This window comes from Hesperophylax consimilis, chromosome 18 (assembly GCF_061612785.1).
Source record: "Hesperophylax consimilis isolate HC1 chromosome 18, BYU_Hcon_1.0, whole genome shotgun sequence".
Taxonomy (NCBI): domain Eukaryota; kingdom Metazoa; phylum Arthropoda; class Insecta; order Trichoptera; family Limnephilidae; genus Hesperophylax; species Hesperophylax consimilis.
The window spans coordinates 11217937-11236439 of NC_142853.1; the positions used below are offsets into that span (position 1 = coordinate 11217937).

The 18503-nt window shown below is 33.3% G+C and overlaps 1 protein-coding gene and 1 pseudogene across 1 annotated transcript in view; one reads left to right on the top strand and one right to left on the bottom strand.

Annotated features, from left to right (window-relative positions):
• LOC149415364 (homeobox protein BarH-like 1) overlaps nt 1–18503 on the top strand; it is an 82692-nt gene that overhangs the window by 23576 nt on the left and 40613 nt on the right. The window lies entirely within an intron of this gene.
• LOC149415365 (U4 spliceosomal RNA) lies at nt 17832–17957 on the bottom strand (annotated as a pseudogene).

Here is an 18503-nt window from a genome sequence, read left to right on the forward strand (position 1 = left end):
CAGTTGTGGTAGTAAGAAGTAAGACAATATTACTACCTTACTACTGTTGTGGAAGTAATGTAGTAATATTGTGAGGTTATTTATGGCTTTCTTTAAAAACATAAAGAACCAAAAATATAGTTGTTATGAACGTATGACGAAATGCAATAAAACGTAAATAATAAAATTGATAAAACTCGTAGGTCTGTAAAAGTCTGAAATAAAAACAAATATGAATTATGTGTTTTTAATGTGAAGAAATTTTTTTCTGGGCCTCTACAAACGACCATATTGGTCATGAAAACCGTCAGAGCGAAAATATTGTTTCCTATTTAAATGCAGAAATTTCCATTGTTTCACATCTTTACTAAAAAAAGTGCCAATTTTTAAACATTTAAGGTAGGTACCTACCCAATACTTGATTTTTTTTCGTAAACATTCTTTAAATATACAGGGTGTCCGGGGGTACGTACGCTAACTTTTTATTTTAAGATTTTAGAAGAAAAAAAAAAAACTTTTTTTCGAAATTCCAATGTTTTGCGGTAGTTTTTAAGTAAATAAGTTGAATTGTTTGTATGGAAAATAAATATTCTTCTATGGAATAATATTTTTTGTGTGGAAAAATAAACATTGTAATTTCTAAAAAAGTTATTGACTTTTTTACTTCTACCATCATGTAGAATCTCCTCGCGAAGCTAGCACACTTTACTCCCGGACACCCTGTATATTTTGGACCCTTTGTAAACTAAACACAAAAATGTAATTAAATAAACACGTAGCAATTTTCACTTCAACAAATTTGGAAACTATTAACTTGATTTCTCAATCAGTTTTGCACAGTTCGCGCTAAAGCGGTGTAACCCACAAAAATCACTAAATAAAGTTGACAATCGCACAGGGGCTTTAAAGATATTTATTTTACGTTTTTTTGCAATTTTTAATTATGAATTAATTAAACATTTAAGCTTATTTTGGTAATTTATGCCACCACAACGCTAACCAGTTCGTTTGCATTGTCGGTAGTAAAATTATTTCTAAAACGATATCCTTCATTTATTGTTATAATATCATATAGATGCGCTGGGAGAAGAGTGTAGAGTTACAAGGAGACTATGTAGAAAAATAAATAAAAAACTTAGGAAAAAAAACCTTGTTTCATTGTTAGGTCGGAAACTTTTCAGACCACCCTCGTATATACACATACACATTTCATCATATATATGTTTGCATGTATATGGTCGATGGTACCTACTCCTATTTTCAGATGTTTGATATTCAAATGATAGACAATTAAAATTTTTTAAAAAGTGCAAAATATTTTTTTAATGATAAACTTATATATATGAGACAAGGTTTTTATGCATAGCACAAAGAATAACAAATTATTATAAGCAATAATTGGTGATCGCCAATAAGTGTACATATAATATATTGTACATATAATGCACTAACAAAGCCTTTTCTGCAAAAATAAAGATTGTTTTTTCAGATGAAAAAAATTTCATAAGCAATAATTGTTGAATGAAAAATATTAGTACATATTGAATAATTTGGCGGGTTTGTAATAAGCCGACGTAGCTTAGTGGTTTGTGCAGCTGACCGGAAATCAGAAGGCTGCTAGTTCAATTCCCGTCGGTGGCATTTATCCTTTCTCGGGAGATTTTTTCAATTTGTATGATATTTCAGGTGAATTTTCTTAAATAATGTTTAATATTTAGTGTATTCGCCACACTGCCACCCAAATTGCAAGATGGTAGGTATATGGTATCTCACAAATTATATGTAGCTATCTATTATATTACGAAGCATCCACACTTTTTACGCAATCCGTAGAATTTGTTCACTTTCGCGAAAATAGTGCAATTTATGAAGGTACCATAGCAATAATTTATACTTTTTGAGATTTACAGCTGATCTTTAAACATTGCTCAATAATTTTAGAAGAATTTGGTCATTAATGCGGAGAGCCTGAACTAAAACATTATGAAATAAACATAATTACACACCTAGAAAAAAGACGTAAAAATCTAAAATTAATTTAAATAGGTACTACAAAATGCATAGCATATAATTTTAGTTGCCAGAGAAAAACCTAATTTTAATTCACACTGCAACATGTATCAAACAAAACTTTAATCTAAGTATTAGAAACAAAACTAAGTGAATCCGGTTAAAACGGTTTTGCCGGTCGTTTCATGATAAACTTTTAGTAAATTTCTAATATATCGGAATAGATGTTCATGCGCCTGTATCTAACATATTCTGATATATTGGGAATTTACTAATATATCGGAATACGTATTCATACGCCTGCATCTAAAGTATTCCGATATATTAGAAATTAACCAATATATCGGAATACGTTATCATGCGCCTGCATCCAACGTATTCCGATATATTAGGACTTTACTAGTATTTCGGAATACGTTTTCATGCGCCTGCATCTAACGTATTCCTATATATTAGTTAATTTCTAATATATCGGAATACGTTAGATGCAGGCGTATGAATACGTATTCCGATATATTAGGAATTTACTAATATATCGGAATACGTTTTCATCTGCATTTAACGAAATAAAATATAATAAGGAAATACGACAATATTAGGATTTTATGAATATTTGTTTTGAAACCTATCAATTCATTTGTTAAAGGTCTGCAATTCAAAAACTGAATAAAAAATATTTAAAAAAAAAACATCATGCAGTCAGTAAGCGCACGGACATAGACAACCAATGCAATAATTCGATTTTACCTGAGAAATTTTATAAAATAGTTAAATTTAATATACTAATAAGTAACTTCATAACCCTTATTTGTCATCTTTTATCCAAACCTCTTGAAACCTTTAATCATAACTTGATTTTAACCCAAGCCGCAAACTTAACAAGCTTTGATTACTTTCTTAGTTTACATCACTTGAGGTTGATGTGTGGGGAATATTCACTGTAAATATATATTATATTATAATATTTTTATCTGTGTGTTGTTCTTGCGGAAGCCCTCACACCGGCACGGTCCGCCATATTGGACCCGTCACCGCGTAATGTTGGTAACAGTTTATAAACATCGAGATGGCAACATGTGTTCAAGTGAGTTTAAATTGCTCAAAGAAAAACATTTCAAATGTTTAATGCCGTTTTATTTGGAACGTATTTACGAGCCGATGTAAACTGTTGGTTCTCAATATATATCATGTATTTGGATCCGATATTCATTGTTTACAGAAACTTGGAATTTGATAAATACATGTGTGGATTTTACGTACTTGTGTACAGTCATCCAACGGTTTCTAAGGACTTCCGAAAAACCTTTTGTTGCAAATTTATGATTTCTGTAGATTTGTTGTTTGTTATGCCTTCTTCAAGCTATAAGCCAAACATGTGTATATTCTTCGTATATCTTATATCGTAGGCATTAAAATCGCTTGACAAACGGAGTCTAGAAACGTTCGATGCCATGTAAAAAACTGGTACTTATTAATTTTGTAAATAATTTTATAAGTAAGCAAAAAAGTTAATCAAGTGAAACTGTCACAGATAATCTTAGCTATAACAATGCATTCTTTTAAAGTTGTTTCCTTTACGCGTTCATACATTTCTATTGAAAAAATATTTTTTTTAGTAGTTTGCATTTATATTTTTTATTGAGTAATTTATTTTGTTTATTTGTATTTTACTCAAGCGAAGCGATAGGAAAACCTTCAATTTATCTAAAACATATTTTTGGTATTCATAATTTACACCAATTCGTTATAAAGATTAATCAAAATAGTGATTTGGCATTAAGCTTCAAATAATATTTATTTTAACAACTAATTTATTGAAAATCTTCAAATTATTCGTATTCCTATTAAAAACGGGACTGCAGGCTTTTAACGAATGAATTCACAGATTTCCTGATAAACTATAAGAGTGGGTTATGGCGATGTCGGAACAAGAGTTCACAATTTTTTATTGCTTTCTCATTTCGACATTATGTTATAACAATAACAGGATAAACGCAGCTGCATGAACACGTGTTCCGATATATTATTAAAGTATTAATAATTTATTAGGAAATGGCGTGATCTCACATTTTTAACAGGATTTTAATAAATCATCAATACTCATATTTCTTCGTGTTATTAAATGAATTATCTTATACGTAACCACTTTATTAATTAATGGAATATTTATTGGTACCTACTTTATAAAAAAAAACCGCACATGAGTCCGAACATTATTGTTTCCCAATTGGGATATGTTACAGAGCTGAACGGTGCGGGAAGGAAAGGAAATAGGTAAGAGGAAGGTTGGATTATTAATTATTTCCTTGCTTTTCAGAGCTAGTCATCAAACACGACTAAATTCAAATGTAACAGTATCATCAAATGGCAATTCAGCGCCATTTTGTTTAATTTTTATTTCAAAATCCGAAGTCCGTTTCAGCTTTTTAACACATTATGATTAGCAGAATAGGAAAACTATCATGTTGTTAAGCTTGTCAGCGTTATTATTTAATTATTTTTATTTTTCATACGTGAATTTCTGCAAAACAACTGGGCATAAATGTTTGATTAGAGGTTGGATTATGAATGACACCATGGCCTGCTTCTTTCACGTTTGCATAGAATCCATCTAAAAAATGTCATAATTATGTAATCTACATTGACTATACAGTTAAAGTTGTCAATCCGTAGAAAAAATACAGCTTTTTAAAAGCAAAACCATGTTATTACTTCAAAGTCCTACAAAAATAACCAACAATCAACCAAGCTAAAAAATCACTACATTACGTATATTATATTATATTACCTCATAAGATTCTAAATTTATTCTATCTCGATTAATTTCCAGTGCTACAATGATGTTACATAATATACAGGGTGTTAAGGGACGTACTTGACCCAGTGATTTATGGACAATGTTATATTTTGGCCTCTTTGGTGATTTTTTTTTTAATTCTTCAACATGATGTCACTGGTCAACCGCCCGACCCCTCACATCGACCCTTGCTGTCCAATTCGTACAGTTTTTTGAAGAAGAAAAAAAACATCAAAAATATCACCACAGACCAAAATTTCGTTTACATATTTTACTCACAATAATAACTTTACTTTACACTACAAACACTTACATAATATATATAATATCATCATAACTTCCTAATTTAAAAGTAATGTTATTCCATACTATATATTATATTATTGAAACTTACTAATTTAAAACTAATGTTCTTATATAATACATATTATATTTTCATTACTTCCTAATTTAAAACCAATGGACTTACAAAATATACATTATATTATCATAACTTCCTAATTTAAAACTTTTCGCTGTATCTTGTGAAAATTTATGACTACCTACGTACTTTTATTCAATTAACATTTTCAAGTCACTTAATCTTAATTTTACTTATTTTAAATATGTACTTACACCCCGCTTCTCTACACTTAGTTTTGTACATTGTGTTATGAATATAATAAATTTTTAAAATCATTATAGTTTTAATGGTACACTTAAAATAAATCATAATCTGCTCTTTCATAGATGGCGCCACTTTAATTATTTTAGGAAAAAACTCTTTTGCAAGTAATGCGTTTTTTGTTTACGCCCATACAAGAAAGGCAAAATGTAAATACAATATTGTATTCGTATGCCATTCTTGAAAGAATTGAGTTTGAATACGAACAAACTATTTATTCATATTCATATTGCGTTTGTACGGGCCCAAACAAACAATTATTCATTTTAATTTTTAAAGCACAGCTTTCAAAAGTTTTTTTCCAAAAATAATTATATTAGCGCCATCTATGAAAGAGCAGATAACGAATTATTTTAATAAATAAGCGTCTAAATATCGGTTTTGATCTAAAAGTATGAATCTAACCTACAAAATTAAAATTTAATCACATGCATATGTATATATCTTCCACTATTGTAATTATTGCTCATTCGCAATTGAAACATACACAACAGCTCAAGTTCGACTCTATCATAAGATTGTAACGATTAAACATCACAAATTAAAACATTAATGAGATATTGAGATATATTATAGACATAGACAAATCACACACTTACTTTCACATATTTTTGGTTCCTTGAAACGGGCAATTTGACTATGTATGTTAGGAACCAATAATTTCGACCTGATAAGGTACAATAATCTATAATCACTAAAAATATTTTAAATATATCTTGTATCATATTGTACTGTGTGTAAATCTAAAGGAATAGATAAATAAATAAAAATGCCTGAATAATTTGGTCCAAAATCCAGAACTTGGATATTTTCACGCCTCTCTCAATCTTTTCTATTCTTCGATACATTTCAACTGCAGAATCCTAAATCTCTCACCACAACTTTACATAAATCTCTCTTGCACCTGTTTTCAAGAGATGCTGCCCGCTTCAGAGTGAATTATGATGTATTGATCTTGTTCTTGTATCCATTATCCATTAGCCTAATCAAAATAATTAAAAGATTCCTCTATTTGGTAGAATCCCGCTCGTTTGTCTATAATGAATACGTTTACCGCCATAAAGTTTTATTGGTCCAAATAAACTTTTTTTCCGGGAAAACTTTTCATTGGTTTTATAAAGCGCTGACGGATAAGATTCTTTTCGGACTCGTCTGAGATTCAAATAGTTTTTTTTTTGTTCAATCATGTTTGATTTGACTACTTGTCAGGATTCCTCAACCTTTTTGGATAACTATACCATTACCGACTGCTGAAATACCCATTGAAAGTTAAAGACAGAATATTTTGTTTTTCTTTAAGGTTCCGTTAGAAGGGTTAAAAAATAAGGAGATTACTGAAGATGGTTTAAAAGAGAGATATTATGTAAATAAAAATATTAAAAGGATAATTAAAAAGAAACGATTAGAATTATATGCGTACGCGAGTGTTGTGAAAAGTAGTATAAAATAAAGTCGTTATCTACGTCTGTCTGTTTGTGCGCTTAGTTCTTCTAAACTGCGAAACGATTTTGATAGGGTTTTCACTATCATTTGGAGATTTTTTCCGGAAGTTTTACATATATATAATGGTAACCGGATAAATCATTACAATGATAATTCATCACATCTTTAAAAAGTTATATAAAGTCATGGAAAGTGATGAAACAAAAACTTTATTAACTGGGTTATGTAGGTTGGCTTAAAAAAAAATTTCATCGTTTCTATTGACTTAATATCACTTTTTAAAAGTGTGTTGAATTGTTACTGTGTTGAGTTATCATGGAACCATACATAATACATGCATATTATATTTATAAAAAGTCGATGTTTTGTAATCATATCGTAAAAAAAATGTTCGGACGCTTACTGCAGTTTAAAGCGAATGAATCCTCCTGGATTTCACCGTTTATCCTATCTCATTTTATATCGGTTATATCTAAATTTGGCACATTATGGCAAGCGATCGCTCAGGAGGTTTTGCAAACTTGCCATAATATGCCAAAAATCTACACCGATTTGAAAGAGAACTGATGTCGCAAATTAGATAATTCATAAGGTCTTTCGACTCCTATGCCTGAGCATATCTGTTGAAGAAAGACTTTCGATTTATTTATTTATTTATTGCATCTCACTATACATAACACACTTTTTTTTACATAAAAATCAACCTCACTAGGACTAAGCCTGTATCGAGGTTAAAATTTACATTTGAGTGAAGCAAACATAAGAGTAATCACAAACATAAAGTAATTCTACATACAATCACAAAATATTTCAAAATTAAAGAAAAAATAAGTATTATATGTGTTACCAGATGGGTAATTTGACAGTATATTGTAACAATATTTGAACCATGACTAATCACTAATCGTTATTCAAAAGAAGAAGCAAAGTAGATAATAAAGACAGATAGGGTGACATTCAGTTTTTAGCAAATGGGACTTATATATAATCTTATTATTTAAGAAAGGACAAGGATGAAAAAATATTAAGACAATCGTCTGTCAATACAAAAACCTTAATCAACTTTTTAAATTTAACTAAGGAATTGGTAGACTTAATATGATTTGGAATAATATTAAACATAAGTGGTGCCTGACATAAATAATTTCTTTGACAAAAAGAAGTTTTAGTATTTACCGCCACAAAGTTCAATGTAGAGCCAATTCTAGTTGTCCGCATTTGTTGTGTTCTTTCAGAAAATTTAATATTGATAAAAAATCGACAAAGTATTTGAGTGATATATAGTTGTTTTATGCACATTACATAACATTCCTTATAAAGTAGGTTGGATGGTTAGCAGAATTTTTTTTTGTACATCACTTTAAGGATCAATTTTTGAGTAATATTTAGTGGTTCAACATTGGACCTTAGACATAATCCCCAGCATATTATATTATAAGAAAGTCCAGATTGGACTAAGGCAAAATAGACCGTTTTTAATTTCTCTTTGTCCAATATGTGTCGAAGTTCTTTAAAAATAAATGTAAGTCTCCTGATATTCTTTGTTAACATATCGATATGATCATTCCATCTTAAAAATTTATCAATCTTTACACCTAGATACATGATACAATCATGTTTGTATATATTCAATTTCACTGGGAGTTAGTTAAAATTTACCCTACTTTCAGCACAAAATACACTTTAACCATAGACATATGAATATTAGTAAACCTGCCCTAAGTGATTAAAAGCGTATTATTCCCCACTCCCCATACCGGTTCCATTGGAGCCGGCTGGGCTCGCGTATGGCTTACCGTGAATCTTGAGAATGTGACGTCATCATTCTTGTTCGAACTAGCGTCGAGCTATGGTCGAGGCATTTTATGAAATAACACGGCAAAATAGTGGCTTGTGATATGAAAACTTGTAAAAATAGATGTGAAAAAGAGAATAAACCCAATTGTCGCATTACATTCCATATGTAAGCATCATTTTAAGCTTATTCACGTCGTATAATATGAATCAGTTGTAGAAACATATACTATCACATCGAGCCAACATTGGTCGAATGTAGCGATTCTCTAGTGTGCGCATCGTTGTTACTGGGAAATAAATTATGAACACTTATAAAAGTATTAAAATAGAAAATAAAACATTTTTTAACTTATTTCCACTTGTTTATTTTACCAGTACCGGTTTCGTCCTATTATGGACATCTTCAGGCTGGCAATACTTCACTTATAAAAGTGTCTTAACTAAATACGTAAACAAAATATTCGACTCTGAAAATAGAAGAAATTTTTTTGCCGAATTTGGACTTCGCAAATTTGTTCATAACGTGGCGAGTAATTTGCGCTCCCATGTAAAAATGTCTATTCATTCAAAAGCAGATTTTACTTTTAAGAACTAAATGGTGATATTATAATGCGAGATGCCTATATACTGTCAGATTGATTTATTGACGAATCACAGTCAGCTTTACCCCCTTCGTTCTTCAACAGTTGATTTTACCCCTCACCTTTAATTTCTAGTCTATATATTCATATGTCTGTGACTTTAACCATTTTATCTCTCTGGTATTTTTATGTTTTTTTTTTGCTAGATTCTTATTTTCCATGAAATGGTGAATCATTTAAATTTTCTGAATTTAAATAATGTTCTTTATAAGAAAACAATTTTTACTTCATACGAGTGTTTAAAATTTTACCTGGCTATTACAGACTTAGAGGCCTTGAAAAACTCACTGTAAAGCTCACTTTGTACTCATCTTATTCAAGTTTTATCTCTTTGGTGGGTATTATGGATTCAAATTCTAGAGATGGTCGCTGTCACTTTGAGGATGGAGGGGGAGTTCAAAACCAAATTCAAAGTTAACCCCCCTCCCCCCACACCACTTTCTACCTATTCCCCGTTATAAAACTAAAAAAACTTGGTCACCTTACCTCTATACCTACACTGTATTTGGAATTGAGGAACGGACGTGGAAGCTTTTTCGTACAACACTTTAATTTGGATTTGAGGCCAAAATACTCCGCCAAACTGAACATATATATTTTATTTTTATAAGCAATAATTGTTCGCCTGAAACACTCATCCACATTGAAAAAATCTCCTGATAAAAAATACATGACGCCAACGGGACAAACCCGTGTCCATTCGATTTCCGGTCGAAAGCTCTGACCACTGAGCTATGGAGGCTTATCTCTTATCCGCGAAATTATTCAATATATGCTAGTGTTTCATTCAACAATTACTGCTTGTTATATTTTCGTGTATTTATATTTATATTTATTATATATTTATATTTATTTATATTATATGTCCCGTTGGCGTCATGTATTTTTTATCAGGAGATTTTTTCAATGTGGATGAGTGTTTCAGGCGAACAATTATTGCTTATAAAAATAATTGTTATCCTTTGTGCTATGCATAAATAAAATCTTGTCTTAAAAAACATCAATTTATCAAAAAAATAATAATATATTTTTTAATAGATTTATAGGTACAGCAAATATCTAGTACATATGAAAGCTAAATTTATTTATTTGTGTTTTAAATTATTTATTTTTTTTTAAATTATAGGCCATTAAAGAATAAGATTTTTAATGATTTTGTGAATTAATGAAATATATATTTTTTAATCGTTTTTTTCCTGTCTACTGTATAAAAATTAAGACATATAAAATAAATTAAAAAAATTACAAACGACTGTTATAGTGATTTGTTTTTGGGGTATTATGCCGTTTTGCGCTTTCTCATTCTTTAGCCAACTTTTCGGACAGCATTGCAGTGTACATCATGAGGGCAGATGTGTATTTTTTTTTATGTTTAATACATTTTTTGTTACATATATATAAATATATAAATTTCATGTTAAGTAAAAAAGGAAGAACTATATTTTTTATATTATATTAAATATAAGATTAAAAAAAATAATACAATTAAACAAAAAATGTAGTACAATAGTATGCATATATGTATAATATCTAAAAAATCCCACATAGGCCTCGGCAGTTCGTGGGTATACTTATGTTTTATTATGCGGTTAAGACTATAAATTATAACATTATCTTTTAAAATATTAAGAATGATGAAGGACACTGCAATGCTGTCCGAAACATTGGCTAAAGAAGGAGGTAGCGCAACACGGCATAATACCCCAAAAAGAAATCACTATAATACTTTTGGCTGTGAAAATATCAAATCATACCTACAAACGACGGTTTAGGTTAAATTAAAATTTCGATCCTAAAGAACGCCCTAACGTTAAGTAGGCGTATTAATATTTTTATTTCATATTTCATTGTACGAGTATTATCACAATAAATTGAGCAAATTATTTTTTAATAATTACCTTTAAGGCGAAGCTTAATGCCAAATCACTATTTTGATTAATCTTTATAATGAATTGGTGTACATTATGAATACCAAAAAATATGCTTTAGATAAATTGAAGGTTTTCCTTTCGTTTCGCTTGAGTAGAATACAAATAAAAATAGAAATTACTCAATAAAAAATATAAATGTAAGCTATTAAAATTATTTTTTTCAATAAAAATGTATGAACGCGTAAAGGAAACAACTTTAAAAAATACAGTATTATAGTTAAGATTATCTGTGACAGTTTCACTTGATTAACTTTTTTGCTTTCTATAAAATTATTTACAAAATAAATAAAAACCAGTTTTGTGCTTGAAATTGAACGCTTCTAGACTCTGTTTGTCAAGCGATTTTAATGCCTATTACCTACAATATAATGTATACCAATAATATACACATTTGTGGCTTGTAGCTTCCTATTAACTCACAAAAAAATACCAAAGTTGCCTCTAAAATCACAAAAAATCGAATTCTTTAATGTCCTGTATTTTGTAATATAAAATAAAATAGCTCATATATCCCTTCCAGATATTTACTATAAGTAACAAATAACTTAATAACCATCACGCTGTTTCCCCGCAGTGGTATGCAGAGAGGACGAACCGCTAAACAACTCGGTATTGGCACACACTCCTTGACTCATTCACATTCATACATTGTCTCACACATATTATTCTATCATATTCTGACTCTTGACATGGCCGACTCCAGTATCTGATTCACTTAATCGCGCCATGTCTTCTTCGAGCGTCTCCGATTATTTCTACCAAGCTATGCAGTTTTTATTTCGGTTGGGTATTTTGGTCTTAAATTCTAAAATTATGTAATAAAAGTTTATAAATTGTTCAGTAGGGTTGTGTTGGAAAGGTTTATTATTAAATATGGCTTGAAGATTATTATTAAAGCTGTCTGGGTTCTGGGTGGTTTTATTATCATGAATTCTTGTAGGGTAGAGTGAATAGGCACCTACTTAAAAAATAAACACTAACAATTTGGTTTCTGCGACCCATAAACAAAGATTCATAAACAAATCATCCACTTGAAGAAACACACATGCGTCTGTTTTGTTTGTGGCGACACACAAGAATACCACAAGATGCACCAAATCATATTGTTTTTGCGGTTTTTAGGATAAATAATAAATTTCTGGGTTAACTTTTATGGCTTTTTGAAGTGCTTATAAATTGACAATGCGTTAGTGTTAACATTATATACTATGTGTATATTATGAGATTAATCAACTAAGTGATGTCCTATGAGGTCGAGGAGTTACTCGTAGACCCTCGACTAGCAAGCCAAAGGTCGTAGGTTCAAATCGCGGCGTGCGCAAGTAAATTTCATTTGATTAATTCGTGTTATTTAATAATTTATTTATTCTAATAAATTCTCAGTTTCGCCCTGGTGTAATACCCCACTATTCAGAATTTGAAACGTTGCTTGAAATGGCTTTTGCCGTGTTTGGTGACCAGATCTGAATAGCCAGGTACTTCCCTACCTTTCTCTTTGATTCAACTACCTATTTATTTAGTATACATCATTCATATCGCCAACGTGTGCCGTACCTATACTTATAAAGCATTATATTGTCGACTTGTAGAAATTTTAATTTTTTTATAACGCACATAAGTTCCGAATGCCCGGATCCAGTGGAACTATGACATCCCCTACTGCAAGTAAGTTGATTGTCTGAATTGAATGGAGGGGAAAAGGAGATGGGAAGAGGAAGATCGGGAAGTAGGTACCTGGCAGTTCAGACCTGGTCACTAAACACGACTCAAGCTATTCAAGCAACGTTTCAATTCTGAATGGCGGTCTTTCATCATGGCGATACTGAAAGTATACACCACTCCCAAATGTATTGAAGCCATTTTTACATATTTTTTGTCAATATTGATCAAAATAAATTTAAAAAGCCCAAAACATCGCCACCAAGTAGGTACTAAATAAATTCAATTTGCCGCCATTGAAAGGTATGTCAAAGCCAATATGCTACACAGATTTGTTGAAATTGCCATTATTTCACTGGAGTTGGACGTAATATTAATATTATAGGGTATTTGCTTTAGATCACTTGTCTTTTGAATTGCCACTGTCCTGAGTTGCCATGGAACAAAAAAATTATAACGTTGAGAAACAACAAACCTACATATCCTACACACAAAAGGGAACCTACACACTTAGAATAATAAACCTGTCTACAGTATCTACCTATTTATCTGTGTACATTTCACTCCCACGTCGAGATTGTTAGGGGTCTGTGAACACGGGAAGCTGCAACTGAAAATGTTTACATCACAAGAGAGATCTTTATCAATTCGGTTCACATTATCCTGTCATTAGAGGGTCGTTTATGTCACTTGGATGATCTCTTCAGGCCACGGGCCTCAAGGGTTCAAAATCCTTTCCTTCCTTTTGCGAGCTCTGGAAAAAAACATGTTAACCTACTTTGTCAAACGTTATCTTTAACTTTGAAATGGGTTTGTAACTCGTGACTTGTAAAGTGAGGAAAGACAGAATGTTTGGTGATCATTAAATTGTGTATTTGTTTGAAGTGCTCATATAAATTACCTAACTCATTCTGGAAGCGGATGTGTGTTTTATGTATTTGAACGTAATTGATGATGTAGATTTTAGATTAACCTCTTTTTTTCAATTTGGAATTTTTGAATTTGGAATTTCAACCAATAATTGGATAACCAACACCTCTGCCATGGGTCACCCCAGTCGTTCGCTACGTTTGGTGACTTAGCAGGGGTCCTCGGTTCATGGGGGTGAGAATTGTCTAGGTCTTGGCGGTGGATGCGTAGATCTTTTTACTTCTCCAGCAGGACTCTCTCGACCCATCGCCTTGCACCACAGTACGAGGGCTGAATTCAAATATCCGTTACTTCTACACACACTGACTCCCAGATTTTACTCTCATTCCTTTCTTTAAAAAAAACTCCTACTTAGCACCCCCAAAAGTGACATAGGCCCCTAAAATGGAGCTAATGTAAAAAAAAAAAAAAACTTGTTCGCTATTTATAGAACAGTAACCAACTGTCACTACAAAGTACCTTCACTACATACCACGTCAGCTCAAAGACAATTTTTGTTAGCGCTAAAATGAGATTCTGGGCAAAACTGTACCGTCATTTCACACATTTCATTTGTAAAATATCCAAAATCATTCCATTTTTAATTTTTTTTATAGCTTCTAAAAAGGTTTTCTTTTTAAAACTATTTTTATCATAAGTTTCGGATTATTTATAGTTGTGATATGAAGTACACAACTATATAGTCCGTCAAATGTTTTCTTTAACAATTCGATAAAGGATCATAATTGAGAAAATGTTAATGAATTAGTTAAGAGATTCAGAGGCGGATTTGCCCTTAGGCCTATGTAGGCCCGGGCCTAGGGCGGCCAGATATTAGGGGCGGCCAATCGTGACAAAAAAGTCACCAGATGATAACAATAAATTACTTCCTAAGTACCTAAATATTCTACGTACGAAATAGCGATATGCAAGAGCGTGTTCACACACAGCACACAGCGCGCCCCCACGCCCCGCAGCCGCCCTCGCCACACCTATCATGCTCCGTCGCTCGCCCGCTCGCGTATTTCCAATCGACAATTATACAGTAATTGAACTAGCGAATTTAGCAAGCATATTTTTTTACATTAATTCCACACAGGAGGCTTTGAGGAAAATATTTTCCCTCACGACCTGTGTCATCTTAGGTGATGCTGTGGTGGAGGGTCTTTTTAAGAAGGGAAGGATAGGAAGTTCTGAAAAGGAAAATGTATGAGGGGTGGGTAGGAATCTGGGGATTAGTGTGTCCAGGAGTGACATACGTATGAATACATCCCTCCAACTGCGGTGCAAGGCGATGGGTCAAGATAGTCCGGCTGGAAAGGTCAAAAGGCCTCCCTCACCCAGTCTCTCTCGATCCGGCCCGCCACGCAGCAGGTGGGCAGACGTATCCGCCGCCAAGACCTGGACAAATCTCATCCCATGAACCATGAATGATAATGGCAGGAAAATTAAAACGGTTTTGACCCTAGGAACTTACTGAAAAGTTTGGATACTCCTGGTCAATATGATGGGTACTGAGAAAGGGGCGGCTACATGGTCTGGGGCCTAGGGCGGCCAAGGCTGCAAATCCGCCTCTGAAGAGATTATATATTTATTTCTTCACGCCGTGAAAGGCTTTTAGATGTATACAATGTTTAAACATTGGTTACACATACCTTAAGGTAAGCTGATCAGAAGCACAATAATGAGTGTATTATTATCTATACCTATATTAGCATAATAGGCCGAGTACAGACAATATAAGCAGGTACAATACTAGTTATCGTTGAGAGTTGATGTAGGTACCTACATTCAAGTATTAGTTGTTCAATAAATAATAATAAGAGTAGGTACTTAAGGTATTATGAAAATAATAGCGGAACAATATTTAATAACATTGTGACGTTAAATATGAAATGTTTATCGTTGAGCATGTGCAATAAGCCGCGAATTATGGGAAAGTAACGAGCAACCGCAAACGACGCGAAGCGCCGCCTGCGATTGCTTTGTTTGAATTTTTTTAATATTTATACGTAGCATACAGCGCCCTTGAGATGGGAGTCGCTATATGCACAGCGACTAGTCGACAGGGGGCGTGGCCAACATATCCGAGCATACCCGAAGTGAAGTGTTTCGGCGCTTTATTTGAAATTGGTTCTCCGCTCAGATTCTTTTTGTGACGTCACGGCCGAGCATTTCCGAATATTGCCGAGCAGCCGATAAGTAATTTTCATCTTTAGTTTAATACAATAAGGAAGTTGAGTGAAAAATATTTTGACTTATAAAAAATATGTTCATGTAGATCAAAAAATATCGATTCTGAATATATAAATATATTTCTATATTATTATTCTTAGAATTAGTTAAACGTTCTTGAAAAAGCATTCAATAGCAATAGACTGTATACGCTCCACGATTGGTCGAAAGAATTCTGACGTCACATGTGTCGTGACTTGTACGTACAACGGATTATGGTGCATCTCTTTCTATTACATGAGAGATGGTCGGTTTAGATGAGAGAGGTGTATAGGCCTAAAAGCCCAGCTACACTACTCGCGAAGTTGATCGAAGTTGACCTAATACGATAGTGTGGGCACGAACTTCGCTTCGCTTCGGGCATCTTCGCTTCGCTTGGCCCGACTTCCGATTGTTGTCGGTAAATGCGCCCGAGTCAAAGGACTCGAAGTTCGAACACGAAGTGTCTGCCCACACTACTCGGTTCACTTCAGTTCGCTTCGAGACGTCGTGTTTGGTGGTTGTGCGTGCGCAGAGTCATAGTGACTATACGTAATAAAATATGGCTTCTACACTGTGGTCACAGGACCTAATTTTTTTGTTCCTAGAAACACTCCAATCCGAGGCGGTTATTTGGGACCCAATTGAAAGGGACCATAAAGATAACTAACTAACCATCACGCCGTTTCCCCGCAGGGGTAGGCAGAGAGGACGGACCGCCAAACTACTCGGTCTTGGCACACACTCCTTGCCTCATTCACATTCATACATCGTCTCATACATACTCTTCTATTATTCTGACTCTTGACATGGCCCGACTCGAGTATCTGATTCACTTGATCGTGCCATGTCTTCCTCGGGCGTCCCCGACTTCTGCTACCATTCACATTAGCATCATATATCCTCCTTTTTTATTTTTTTTTATAGTGAATACCTCACAAGAGTCCCAACTGCTCCAGTCTGGAGCCAGTGAGACTATGGCATCCCCAATTGGGGGATGTTGTGAGGCTGAAGGTAAGTGGGGAAGGGAAAGAGGAAGGTGGGGAAGTACCTGGCTATTCAGATCTAGTCACTAAACACGGCTAAAGCCATTTGGAGCAACGTTTCAATTCTGAATGGTGGTCTTACACCAGGGCGATACTGGTAGTATCTTCCACTCTGGAACGTGCCGCAAATATACTATATATTATTTAAATTAATTAATTGTGAAATAACACAAATTAATCAAATAAAATTTATTTGCGCACGCCGGGTTCGAACCCGCGACCTTCGGAATGGCAGTCCAATGCGTTACCACTGGACTATGCCGGCCGTAACACTCCTATCTTCGCTCATTCGCTCTACATGCCCAAACCATCTAAGCGTCCCTTTCTTAATCTTACTCATTACGCTTACATCAGCCTTGCACTCTTTGCGGATCTCCACATTCCTCACACGATCAAACATGGTTTTACCACACATACGCCCTTGAGGTGATTTTTCACAAAAACGGCGCTTTACAAATTATCCAATTATTATTATTATTATTATTATACGCCTCAGGGATCTCATTTCAACAGCATTTAATCTACTTTCATCCTTTATTTGCCACTTGAACGTCCATGTTGCCTAGTGCACGGACTCCGAGAGACTGAGCTACTCGCGAAGTTGCACGAGTGTGTGGGCACGCACTTCGGACTTCGGCTAACTTCGTCGAGGACTTCGTCGAAGCGCCGAAGCGAGTAGTGTAGCGGCCGCTTAACGTTTATTTGGGTTTGTCAAATATATGTACGTATTTGTTGTTATTATTATATGAAATAGATTTCTAAAGATACATATTCGTATAGTGCTTTATAATAAAAAAAGTTTTCAACTAGCAATAATCGCACCTCGGATAATCCTCATTGGTTACGATATCGCCACTGCGCAAAGTTAATTGCATAACTTAGAAGTTTTTATTATTATACATGTCACATAACATGTGATACACTTCAGGCCGCCGCACAGTGGCTTAAATTTGAGCGCTGGCGCGACATTGACCCCAGATCGGCATGTTCCCGAAATGAATTTTTTTTTACCAATGTGTTCTCAATTAATCACTGACATTAAAAAAATCATTGAAAATAACATACGAAGCTTACTTACTCGGTAATTACGCACAGAACTGAGATGTTCAGGCGCGCAACTATGTTGCTGTATCTAGGCGAGTTTGAAGGCGTGCGAAATCAGGTTGTTTGTGTACTTATTTTACAAAAAAAGTATTTTTTAAAATCACTTGAGATATTCTTTAAGATACGAGCTTTGTTTAAATAACTGAAAAAATTTTTTTTTTCATAAATTATAACTGTTGCCTTGGTTCAAAGTTCACCATTTTTTTTCCATTTTTTTCCCAATTTTTTGCCTTTAATGGAGTAGGAATAAAAATCTTCACGAGTCTTCACGGTAATTTTAATAGGATATTATTACTGTGTCTTTTTTGT